This window comes from Rattus norvegicus, chromosome 11 (assembly GCF_021556685.1).
Source record: "Rattus norvegicus strain SHRSP/BbbUtx chromosome 11, alternate assembly SHRSP_T2T, whole genome shotgun sequence".
Lineage (NCBI taxonomy): Eukaryota > Metazoa > Chordata > Mammalia > Rodentia > Muridae > Rattus > Rattus norvegicus.
The window spans coordinates 96,704,313-96,717,613 of NC_141544.1; positions in this window are offsets into that span (position 1 = coordinate 96,704,313).

Consider the following 13,301-nt stretch of genomic DNA (forward strand, 5'->3'; position numbering starts at 1 on the left):
ACACTGCTCTGAAACCACAGTGTTGGGGCAGAGCTAGTGCCTGCAGGCAGACAGAGCTCAGGGTGACCGAAGTAGGCTCAGAACCAGCGAGACTCTGCGAGACTCTGCGAGGTCAGGACCAGATGAGAGGGAGCAGTGGGAGGAGGGGCATGCTAGACAGAAGTGGCTGAATCAGGCCCTGGGAGGTCAGAAAGCATCTTCACCACAGGGTTCCCTCACATGCTGCCACTTCAAAGTCAGCCAAAGCGAGTCTGTGTTGCAGCGAGTCTGTGCTGGTCTGTGGCACGCTCATGCTCGCTCGCTCTCAGCCTGAACCCTGCTGGGAAGACTTAATTGTGAGATGAATTGTTAGAGCTGGAAAGGCTTTAAGGGCTTTGAAGCTGTTGAAGAGGTGTGTGGGCTTTCGACTCTAAACTTAGAAATTCCACGTGGTACATCATGGGATCGGTAATTGCCTCACATATTACAGGTCCATGAGCTGTGATAGGATGCCAAGATGGCGGTGCCTATGGTGGCTAGGGTATTCAGGTATGCTGTCCTGGCACAACTGTCTTAGGCATTGGCTACTGGGCACTCTTGCCAGTCCATTGCTTCCTGCTTCCGCTTGTGCAGGGGACCAAAATCTCATGCTGTTGGAAACAGCCCAGGCTGACCCAGGACAGCTAAGGTTCTGGATCACGTGTTACTAGATCACGTGTTATTGGTCTATTGTTGGATTTCTCCTATCTCAGTCTCCCTATGCTACGGTTACAGGTGTGACCACCACTCTTTTAATTTTTGCGGTATCTTTTTTTTTTCAGTATTGTCTTTTTAGAGCAGTATGAAATTGTTTGACTGTTTAAGTCTGAATGTATTTCCACTTGAAATGAGGAGAAAATGCAAAGTTTTAAAATGGTGTGACTATTCAGCATGTTAAAAGTGAAACTTTAATCAAAAAAGAAAGAAAAGAAAAAGGAAGGAAAGAAGGGAAGAAGGGAAAAGAGAAAATAGCCCAGGTTGTCAGTGTGTGCTAGAAAGCTTGAAAGATCCTATAAGAAGAAATTTTCTAAATTTTGGGTGAATTTCAAACTTTTGTGAATTAGTGAGCTAAGAGGAGGCAAAGAGAGGCTGCTGTGAGAAAACACCTATACCAGGGAAGTGGGGCTCTGAGCACTGTCTACACCGGGGGAGTGGGGCTCAGAGCACTGTCTACACCAGGGGAGTGGGGCTCAGAGCACTGTCTACACCAGGGGAGTGGGGCTCTGAGCACTGTCTACACCGGGGGAGTGGGGCTCAGAGCACTGTCTACACCAGGGAAGTGGGGCTCTGAGCACTGTCCACACCAGGGCAGTGGGGCTCAGAGCACTGTCCACACCAGGGCAGTGGGGCTCAGAGCACTGTCTACACCAGGGGAGTGGGGCTCAGAGCACTGTCTACACCAGGGGAGTGGGGCTCAGAGCACTGTCTACACCAGGGGAGTGGGGCTCGGAGCACTGTCTACACCAGGGCAGTGGGGCTCAGAGCACTGTCTACACCAGGGCAGTGGGGCTCAGAGCACTGTCCACACCAGGGGAGTGGGGCTCAGAGCACTGTCTACACCAGGGGAGTGGGGCTCAGAGCACTGTCCACACCAGGGGAGTGGGGCTCAGAGCACTGTCTACACCAGGGCAGTGGGGCTCAGAGCACTGTCCACACCAGGGCAGTGGGGCTCAGAGCACTGTCTACACCAGGGCAGTGGGGCTCAGAGCACTGTCCACACCAGGGCAGTGGGGCTCAGAGCACTGTCCACACCAGGGCAGTGGGGCTCAGAGCACTGTTTACACCAGGGGAGTGGGGCTCAGAGCACTGTCTACACCAGGGCAGTGGGGCTCAGAGCACTGTCCACACCGGGGGAGTGGGGCTCAGAGCACTGTCTACACCAGGGGCAGTGGGGCTCAGAGCACTGTCCACACCAGGGGAGTGGGGCTCAGAGCACTGTCCACACCAGGGGAGTGGGGCTCAGAGCACTGTCCACACCAGGGAGTGGGGCTCAGAGTACTGTCCACACCGGGGGAGTGGGGCTCAGAGTACTGTCCACACCGGGGGAGTGGGGCTCAGAGCACTGTCCACACTGGGGGAGTGGGGCTCAGAGCACTGTCCACACCGGGGGAGTGGGGCTCAGAGTACTGTCTACACCAGGGGCAGTGGGGCTCAGAGCACTCTCTACACCAGGGGCAGTGGGGCTCACAGCACTGTCTACACCAGGGGCAGTGGGGCTCAGAGCACTGTCCACACCAGGGGCAGTGGGGCTCACAGCACTGTCTGATGCCGGCTGGATTCAGGCTGAAACTCTCCCAAGCAAGAGGCTCTTTTAAGTTTCCTGAACTCCTCTCATTCCAAGAGGGTGTATTTCAAGAACTGTGGCACACTGTGGCAAACACATCCTAAACATGAAGGGCAGCTCATCACATCACTGTCAGAGGCCAAACAGAACTCAGGGCAAGTTCACATCCACTGACGACAGGTTAAAAATGCTCAGGGAAGAACTACAACTTTAGAAGGGATTCTCAGTCTTCTTCCAGAGAAGAACAAATCCCGGGAAGAACCTGTCTTTTCACAAGATTTTTAAATAACCTTGCAGAGATCTGGTAGGGCATTTACCTGGCATTCGTGAAACCCTGGGGCTTACCCCACATGCATTCGCCCCTCTGTTTCTTAATTGCACACGTATGTGACCAGCTCCCTCAAGCTCCTGTGGCCTTGAACTGTGAACTAAAACAAACCCTCCTGAGTGGTTTATGTAGATGTTTTCACACAGTAACAGGGGAAAAACTAAGACAGAGATTAAGCACAGTTCCCAAAGCTCCAAACAACTTTGCCCACATTTTGAAGAAAGCTCCAAAGGGTTTTATTTGTTCTTAGAGAGCAAATACTTTGGAAAATAGATTCTAAGGAGGCGTAAGAACATAGCCAACAAAACATGAAAGAAGTCAGGAGGACAAAGAGAAACGTAGTTCAGTCCCTGGAAAGCACAGACAGAAAGCAGCCTTCACTCCATCCGGAGGAGACTGCAACAAAACTGACAGCAAGAGCATCAAGTCTGAGGTCTGAGAAGCTAAGGCTAAGACATGGCTCAGGGGCCAAGAGGGCCAGGGGCTGATTCAAAGGACATGGGATGGATTACCAGCATCCTCACAGCAGGTGATCCATATGTACCTCCAGCTCCAGGGGATCTGACACCCTCTCCTTGCCTCCATAGGCATAGCTTACCTGTGGTGTATGGACATACATATAGGCAAAACATTCATATACATAAAATCAGTAAAAAGTGTAAAGATACCCAGGAAGCTCTGGCCATCTAGGGGTAACTATTACTTTTAATTTTAATTCAGAGCTGGGAATGGACCTAAGGGCCCCACCCATGTTACACACTATCTACCATTCAGCCACAGTCTCCCCATATACTCCTCATCACAGAATATCAAAACAGCAAAAGCAAGAAATTTTAAACATCCGTAGAAAAGCTAGACAGATTGGCTACAATAATATATATATATATATATATATATATATATATATATATATATATATATATATATTTACATGAGATGAGTGTGAGGTAGCTCAGTGATTAAGAGTGCACACTGCTCTTCTGGAGGACCTGAATTCAATTCCCAGCACTTATATCACACAGTTCAACTCCAAGAGATTGAGGGCCTCCTTCTGACCCCCTCAGGCCCCTGCACAGAAATGCAGGCAGACAGTCTTATCAGCATGCACACATACATACAAATAAAAATTAAAGTAACTATTTCTTAAGTAACGGGGGCTGGTGAGATGGCTCAGAAGTTAAGAGCACTTGCCGTCCTTCCAGAGGACCCACATTGGCAGCTCACAGTTGCTGTGACTTCAACTGGTCTCTGAGGGCACTGAACACACATAGCATACACTTGCATAGTCATATGCACATGTTTTTGTAAAACTAAAATAAGGGACACAATAGTGAACAGCACAATGACTTCAGAGTACTTCACCAAGTACCTGAAAATGCATCTACCATGTTCCTGCCGCTGACTCCGCTGCCAGCTCTGCTGACATTGGAACCCAGCTGCTTCAGCCTTCCAGTGTGGACTGGGCATTGTTGTCTCCAGGAATCCCCCAGGCCTTCAGCACCAGGGTAGGGTAGCCTCAGCCTCAGCCTCATTCACTAAAGATGTATTTATCTTATGTATGTGAGTACACTGTTGCCATCTTCAGACACACCAGCAGAGGGCATCAGATCCCATCACAGATGGTTTGGAGCCACCATGTGGTTGCTGGGAATTGAACTCAGGACCTCTGGAAGAGCAGTCAGTGCTCTTAACCACTGAATCGTCTCTCCAGCCTACCTCATTCAGTAAGAAGGAGGCTATTGGTTTTATTTCTCATACAGGGTGGCCTCAAATTCAGAGATCCACCGATCTCTGCCTCCTTAATATAGGGCTTAAAGGTGTGCCACCATGCTCAGTAAAATACAAGGTAATATATCTTAAAATGCAGTGGAAGTTCAAAAGACTGAATAGCTAATCATAAGGGAAAAAATAATGCTGATTTCCGCTTATATTACAGAGATATAGTAACAAAATCATCATGGTACTGACGCAAACACACATGTTGATCGGTGAAACCAAACAGAAGATCCAGGTATAAACCCATGAAGCTCCAGCCCCCAGAGTTTTGAAAAAAACAGTAAAACAAACAAACAAACAAACAAACAAACACTCCAAAAAGTAGATGTTGCAGGAAAGCTGGCCTCTTTAACAATGGAGCCAAGAAAACTGGATATTTACACGTTGAAGAAAAAATGAATCTAGATTATCTCTTGCCCTTAGTAAAAATAACTCTAGATGGATCAAAGATTTTGAGATTGAAAGTCTGAAACTATCGTTTCCTAGGAGCAGAAATTATTTTTTTCTTTTTTTTAGGTTCTTTTTTTTTTTTTTCGGAGCTGGGGACCGAACCCAGGGCCTTGCGCTTCCTAGGCAAGCGCTCTACCACTGAGCTAAATCCCCAAGCCCCTCTTTTTCTTTTTTTTTTTTTTCGGAGCTGGAGACTGAACCCAGGGCCTTGCGTTTGCTAGGCAAGCGCTCTACCACTAAGCTAAATCCCCAACCCCAGGAGCAGAAATTATATTGAGATTCAGGCACAGGCAAGGGCTTTCTAAACAGGACACTAGTTTCTCCAAAAATACAACCAATGATGGACAGAGGGAGCCCCATGGCTTCTACACTACACAAGAAGAAAATACTGCACGGGGACAGGAAGTGTTTGCCAGGTTTGTGTCTCAGAGAAGACTGATATCCATACAGAGAACACAGGGCGTGGGGCTCAATCAAAACGCAGCTCAAGGGGAGCCAGGAAAGTGGTTCAGTGGATAAGAGCACGCTACACAAGCATGAAGTCCTGGGTTCAAATCACCAGTACTCACAAGGAAATAGAATCTGTCTGGTGGTCAACAACTGATAAACACTTATGTATGCCCCTAGCCTGCTCCCACCTAAGCCTCCCATCCGTGCCCTAGCTGGCCCCATTCCCAGCGTGGCCACATGAACAAAATCCCCTCTCTCTGCTTTCTCTTTCCCTAATTGGCACCTGAGTTCAAGTGGCAGAGACAAGTTTGTTATCGCTGCCTAGACCTGGCCTCTCACCAGAACAACTGGAAACAAATACTCTTTATTCTCTTGCCTTTTTCTTTCCCATCTTCCTACACCCACACGTGCAAGTGAAACTTCTAAGAACCTTTCTCTTTTTTTGTGCCTACGCACAAGCTATGTCCTCCCTCTGAGACAGCACACTGCCAAAACCTGTCCTACCACCTGGGGGCAGCCTTGCCAGGCCCAGCCAAGCCAACCCTGCTTCTGGCCAAGGAGCTAGCCTGTTCCCCACACTCACACAGTGGCACTGTCTCCCCTCTCAAGATCAGAAGGCACTTTCGGACTATACATGGACTGACCCTGGGCTCCAACCTCATAGGTAGCGATGAATAGCCTAGTAAGAGCACCAGTGGAAGGGGAAGCCCTTGGTCCTGCTAAGACTGAACCCCCCCCCCAGTGAACGTGATTGTTGGGGGGAGGGCGGTAATGGGGGGAGGATGGGGAGCAGAAGCCCATATAGAAGGGGACGGGGAGGGGTTAGGGGGATGATGGCCAGGAAACCGGGAAAGGGAATAACATTCGAAATGTAAATAAGAAATACTCAAGTTAATAAAGAAAAAAAAAGAAAAAAGAAAAAAAAAGAAGGCACTTTTGGTGTTGGACCCCGAGTCAGGAACGCTCGTGCAGGAGACTGCGTGCATTTCCTGTGTGTTAGCTGTTTCCCTGTCTGTGAAGCCCCTATCCATACACTGGCTCCTGTCTCCATCAATACTTTTATTTGAGAAACACTTGAAGAGGCAGGGCGGGGATCTCTGTGAGGTCAAGATCATCCTGGTCTACAGAGTGAGTGCTAGAACAGTAGCCAGGGCTGCACAGAGAAGCCCTGTTTCAAAAAGGCAAAAGAAAAATGAAACAAAACAAAACCCCAGGTGGCCCAAGGAATATTTGGTGTCCAACTGCTTTGCACTGAATTGAAATGTTCAGGTGATTTTAGCAGATTAGGTAACAAAACAAGTATGTCTGCTTCTAGGAGTGGCCAGTAGCTGCCATGTAGGCAGGCTCTACTATAAACCCTGGGTCCTGTGAGACGCAGTAGAAACCCAGACTGGACTTGTGAATTTGCAGCAATGATCGAGGTGAGCCAGCCACATGGAGTCAGCTGCCAGACCCACTGTGGGCAGGCCTTACTACAGGAACCATAAACTTCATCAGGGGCCCGGCATGCTGTTAGTATAAGGGGGAGCAGGCAGGCGAACAAGACTCTGAAACCTTCCTTCTCTTGTGTTTCTTCTAGTGAGAATCCTGATCAAGATAAGAAGAGCGCCCCCCGGAACCTGAGTGCATAGAGCCCTCAGAGTGTCGAGGCCACACTTGGCTCTGGTCTTCAGCTCACTACATAAGGTGGTTTGACCGCCACAATCACTGCTGTGGCTATTAAAAGGTTGCTGACCGACACTCTATTCCATGGACATCTCTGCTGTCCAGTTTTGTTTTGGCACTAGCTCTTTGGTGGCTGAATGGGGAAGGAGGGATTGGAGGAGGTGGGGATGAAGTAGATGCTGAACCCAGGTCTGCATTGGGACGAACGAGCTTTCTTCTGCAGTGAGGTGGAGTTCTCAGAAGAGTCCCCTGCTGTGCTCCAGATGAGGGCCACAGTGACAAGCACAACTCCTAGAACAGTGGTTGGGGAGAAGGGGAAGTGCTTCCCCCTCAGGATGCATCCTGGTGGAAGAGCTGACAGGGATGACTGATTCTTTTAGTCTGAGAAGGGAACCAACTTGAGCCCCTTGGGGTAACGAAGCTGATATATGGGAACAGTGGGAAGACAGCCTCCTCAGGGGAGGCAGGGCTCCTGGTGCACATGTCTGCGCTCTGCTAGGTGCTACATAGCTCTACGTGAAAGGCTGGGGTATCAGTTCAGAGAGACAGATACATGTCAGCCTATGACGTACAGACTGGTGCTCATAGAGGGAGTGAACGGGCCTGACAGCTCAATGTCCCGGAGTGAGAAATAGAACTGGAAAATGACTGGAGAAGCTTGAGACCGTAGCGTCCTGAATACCACATCACCTTCTGGAAGTAAAGTCTCGGGTTGGAACAGAAAAGAAAGGTGGAGCAGTGGCAGCCTCTGGGTAACATGAGGCTAGAGCAAATAAGATCACTGTGTTGTGCTTGTTTCTCGGGAAAGAACGGCATTTCCTTAAGCCTAATGCACTTGCAGGTTGGTAAGAGATGGCCGGGAACCTATTATGGAAGCAAGACCAGAAATTAGTGATCCAGAGTGCCGTGAGCGAGCCGTCCCAGAATGGTGGGAGGGGTCTTCTGAGTGTTCTCACTTCCATAGGAAACAGCAAGCTATATGCTCCCCATGTGGAGTTAGAGGTTTGAGGAGAGAAATAGAAAGGAGTTACCAGAAAGGAGGACTGCAACTCACCCAGGTTCGTGCTCATGATTCTCAGAAACCCAGCAGTACTCTGCTGAGGCGCTCTCTCTCTCTCTCTCTCTCTCTCTCTCTCTCTCTCTCTCTCTCTCTCTCTCTCTCTCTCTCTCTCTCTCTCTCTCCAGGCCCCAGAGTAGGTCAGGCACAGAAGTGGCTCTGCACAGGACTAAGAACACCCAAGAGGGTCAAGGGTCAGACAGCATGAGCTGAGCTTCTTGAAATCAGAGTAGGTGCTTAGCAGGGAGCAGGTGCCAATCCGAGCTGGAGCGGAGGTGCTCTGACGGAGCCAAGTGCAGGCAGAGTAGGTGGCCGAGACGGGGCTTCTGTATGGCAGCATTGGGGCATGGTGTCAAATGGCTTCCGTGGTAAGGAAGGCAGAGTTCTCAGAGTACAGGCCATTGAAGACCTTGTCTGGGGGATAAGGAAGGTCTCTGTGCAAGGGCCACTGGGAGAAGTCTGACACCAGCTTCAGTCACAGCCTGGGGGTAACTAGAGTCTGTCTCCCTGGAACCCAGTGCCGAGCAGGTGGGGAAGGTACAGCCACAGTCACATGGGAGCACTCAGGCTGAGACGCCCTGGAGAGGAGGCGGGTGTCACCGGAATGAAAGGATCATCTTGCATTGCAGGTGTTCTGAGTGACTGGGAACATACTTGCTTCCTGAGGACACAAGAAAACACACCATCCAGTCTCTGAGAACCAGGTCAGGGAAAAGCATCCCACGTCAGGACACCTCAGCGGAGCTCCTGGTTGGCTGACAGCAGAAGACTGCTGTTAGGAGGGGCATATGAGGTCACCACACTGCCATAGAACTGTATTTCTGACTTTGACTTCCTGGCCTCCTCTGTGTTCCCACATTGGTGCCAACAGCACCTAGTTGTGAAAGGTGTGCCCAGCCCTTCCAGGTAAGAAGCCCAGACTTCCAGGACAGTACAGAGCCTCACAGTGAACAACCACTGGCCCTGGTGGCCTTAGTGTCATACTGGTAGACTCCAACAGCATGGGCTCCACAGCATCTGTTATCACTCTGATTCTAAGTCAAGGGATGATATTTGTGGTATAATTAGTAGAAATTGATATTATTGATCTTTTCTGGCAAGTTAGTAAGGCAGGCTGATATCAGGTCTCCAATGATGTCAGTCATCTCTAAGTGGGCAACCTTTATACATAAGGAGATGACAAGATTAGCTGTCCTGCTTTGCCGAGAGATTGCTTACAGGAGATTCGAATTAGCCACTACTATGTTCTGATTCTTCAGTGAAGTTCACACATTATGACTCTACCACACTGCTCAAGACAAACAGGCTGGGTGAGTGGGTAGGGATGGCATTTGGATGGTACAGCGTTGGCCTCACAGGCATGAAGTCCTGGTTTGATACTGGACACACATATAATCCCAGCACTCTGCAGGCAGACGCAGACATTGTCTGACCTGGCTCTGAGCTCCTTGCCAGCGACAAAGGTGGTGGGGGCACTGGCAACACAGGCTGAGAACTGGGAGGGATATGCGGCCCCATTAAATTTATTCAGATTGAAAGGCTCTTATGCCAGGCCTGGTGACACAGTCCAGTCATCCTTGCTGCCCTAAAGGCTAAGACAGAAGCTTAGAAGATTCAAGCAGGTTCAGCTGTACAGTAAGTTCAACACCAGCCTGAATAATTTTATAAAAACTTGTCTCAATGCTTAGAAAGTGTGAGCTGGTGAGTGGTGCATACCTACCATCCCAGCACTTGGGAGGTAGAGGCAGGGGGAGCAGGAGTTCAAGAGTCCACATAAGTTTTGAGGCCAGCTTGGGCTCCATAGCTCAAGGGAAAGAGAAGGCTGTGGATGTAGCTCAGAGGTGGGGTACCTGCTTATCATGCATGCGATCTTAGCGTTGATGCCCAGTAGAACAAAAGGGGGGAGGGAGAAAGGATAGACTAAAAAGATGTATTATATATATATATATGTGTGTGTGTGTGTGTGTGTGTGTGTGTGTGTGTGTGTGTTTCAGTTACACATGAATGTCTGTGCCACATGCATTCCTGGTGCCCTAGGAAGTCAGAAGCTGGATTCCCTGGAACTGGAATTACAGATGGCTGTGAGCCATGTAGGGGGTAGGAATCGAACCAGGTCCTCTGCCAGAACAACGAGAGCTCTTAACCACAAAGCCCTCTCTCCAGCCCCCCAAAAAGATAAATCTTTTTTTTCTTAAAAAGATGTATCTCATGTGTATAAGTGTTTTGTTTCATGTCTGTACACAACATCCATGCAGTGCTCCCAGAGGCATGACGAGAGCGTCAGAGTTACAGAGGGTCGTGAGCACCGTGTGGGTTCTGGGAACCGAACCTGGGTCCTCAGCAAGAGCAGCTGGCACTCTTAACCACTGAGCCACCTTTTCAGCCCCAAAAGGCAGAGTTTAAGGCATCTTCTCCAGAATGTAGGTGGCTGTAACTCAATCTAACCAGTGTGACAAAACTCACTTCCTGTCACCTACTTCACTTCCGGTTGAGAGGAATTAAAGACCTAGGCTAACATCGATCCTAAAAGATGTTCCTGCCAACGAGAGGTGCCACAGACCTGAATCCCAGAATCTGCTAGTCAGGTTGGACAGCCTGGGGGACTGCCAAGACCCTGAAGGCATCGCCAGCTCTGTCTGGCCTGAGCCTGTCCCAGTGGGGCAAAGTGAAGTTGCACAAGCCAGCTACCATGGTCAGATCATGCTTGCTCTCTCTCGAGAGCCCCAGCAGCTGGCAAACTTGACCGAGAGTCTGACTCTCCGTTGTTGTCCCTGGGCTTTCCTAAGTATCTTCCCCGGGTACACAGGCAGTGACTGCCACGCACACAGCACGGACACTTCACTCTCAGAGAACATGCACTGTAGCTCCGACCCAGAAAACCCACGAGTCTCGAGGTCAGGATCAGATTACCCTTCAAAGCAGGCTGGTTTTGGTTGTCCCTCAGTGTTTGTGAACGTGGCCCTTTGTGAGGGGTAAAGCTGGGAGGTGGCTCAGTGCTGCCTGCTGTGGGATGTGGAGAAGCTCAGCTGTACCCTAGCTCAGTTAACCGGCACTCAGTGTTACCCTGATTCCTGTCATAAGCAATGATCAGCGAGCTGCAGAAGGGCTGCTGGGGACCTGCCTCCTCCAACCAGAGGCAGGGCAAAGCCACCAGAAGGGCTCCTGGGAACCTGCCTCCTCCAGCCAGAGGCAGGGCAAAGCCACCAGTAGAAAGTGGCATAATCCACATAAGAGTATTTTTGGTCTTTCTTTCATGACTTGGGATGTGTAGGAGATAGTGGCCAGGAGTGGTGCCCAAGAGCCCCTCTTCTCAAGAATTAGCTTCCCTATTAGAGGACCCTGCACTGGAGTCCTGAAGAAAGTAGGCGGTCATGTTACAATGCCCAATCAGGGAAGCACAGTGAAAAGTGTTTGCAGATGGCAGTGGTAAGATAAAAAATGGTCGACAACGACAGTCTTGAGGGCTGGAGTGCAGTAAGCCTAACCACTGTAAGTATTAGAGAAGATAATCTAAACAAGAGGCCAGTAAAGGACAGGGCCCTGCCACACCCACCACTGAAGGAAGGACTTGGGCCAGGCAATGGAGCAACAGTCATGGGTGAGGATCACCAGGTCCCAGTAGTGGTCTGACAAGAGGTGGCAAGGCGAACCATACAAAACTGCCTTGAGAGGGCTCAGGGCAGGATGGTGTTGAGAAAGGGAGAATGTAGGGATCTCAGCCCAGAGCCAGCTCCAGGCAGCAGGACCAGGATTCACCAAGGGCAAGGGCACCGTTGTACTCTGAGTCTTCTAAGAAGCCACCTTGGGTGGCTATACTTGGTCCAAAGCACTGGAGATCTGGAAACGGGCCCTTTTCTTTACAGAAGTGGTTCTCAACCTGTAAATCACGAACCCTTTGGGGACTCAAACGACCCTTCAATGGTCACCTAAGACCAGTGAAAAACATATTCACATTAAGATTCTTAACAGTAGCAAAATCACAGTTATGGAGTAGCAAGGAGAATAATTTCATGGTTGGGGGTCAGCACAGTATAAGGAACTGTGTTAAGGGTCACACACAACGTCAGAAAGGTTGAGAGCCACTAGACTATGGCTTCATCCTCAGAGAATGTCTCTATTTGGTCAAAGCCCATGAAAGGAAAAGGACAGAGACTCACATGAGACTCAATTTTAAACCAAGCCAGCCAGAGAGAGCCCAGTCAGGTAATCATGAAAATTGAAAATTGCTCCAGAGCTCTGTGGTAGCCTGTGACAGTAGACTTCACTAACCTCACTAGTTGCTCCTAGATAGCACAGGTCACAGTGGTACTTTGGGCTGTGTGACCAGGATCAAGTAACTTCTCAGTTTCCTTTCTTTCCAAAAGGGGCAGTAGTTAATACCTACTGATGGCCCAGTGGGAGAGCCATCAGTGTGGCAAACTTGCAGCTTGCTTTGCAACACTAGCTACAGGCACATGCTTCTCTCCTGGTGGGAGTTCATAGAAGAGGCTGTGAGCATGCGAGTGGAGCTAGTGGTAGAATGCTAACATGCACAGGGCTCTGGGTGTCATGCCTGAACATGCACACACACACACACACACACACACACACACACACACACACACACACAGAGGGATGGGGAGGGACTCACTTTTCTAAGTACAGAAATAGAATCTAGGGATTTCTTCAGATGTCTTTCTACATCACCTGAAACTTATGAGCCTCTTGTATTGTACCATCATGCCTGGCTCTCCGTCAGAAAGTTTTGAGGGAAGTGGAGAGAAAGTAGATCCCTGTTTCTCAAGCACCAGCCACACTGATGGCTGGTCCATGCTGGGTTAGGATCTGGACCAGTATTTTTTTTTTCCATGATGCCCACAGCAACCTTCGCACCTTTCTTGTGTATCAAGGTATCTGGACTTAGGCTGGACTCATTGTCTTCTGAGTGCCCACCCATATGTGCCACATTTGGGCAATATGGCAGGGTCACAGATCACATTTGATCCTTCGGAGCCCTGGAGGTAGGATCTCCTTTTTAGGAATACTTGATCTACAGTAAGGAGAGCTCTAGGCAGAGTTAGTGCTGCTCTGCTACAGAACGGCCTGCAGGCCCCGAGCTGTGTGGCCTTGCTGTGGAACCGCTATCTGCATGCAGACAAGGAATGCTACCCCACATGCAGAGTGCTGCAGTCATACAGTCCCAAGCTGGCCAAGGAGTTGCCGCATGACTCTTGAAGGGAAGTGAGCAGAGTGCCTTGGGAACTTGGCATGCTATGGTTTGCTGCCTGGTGTAC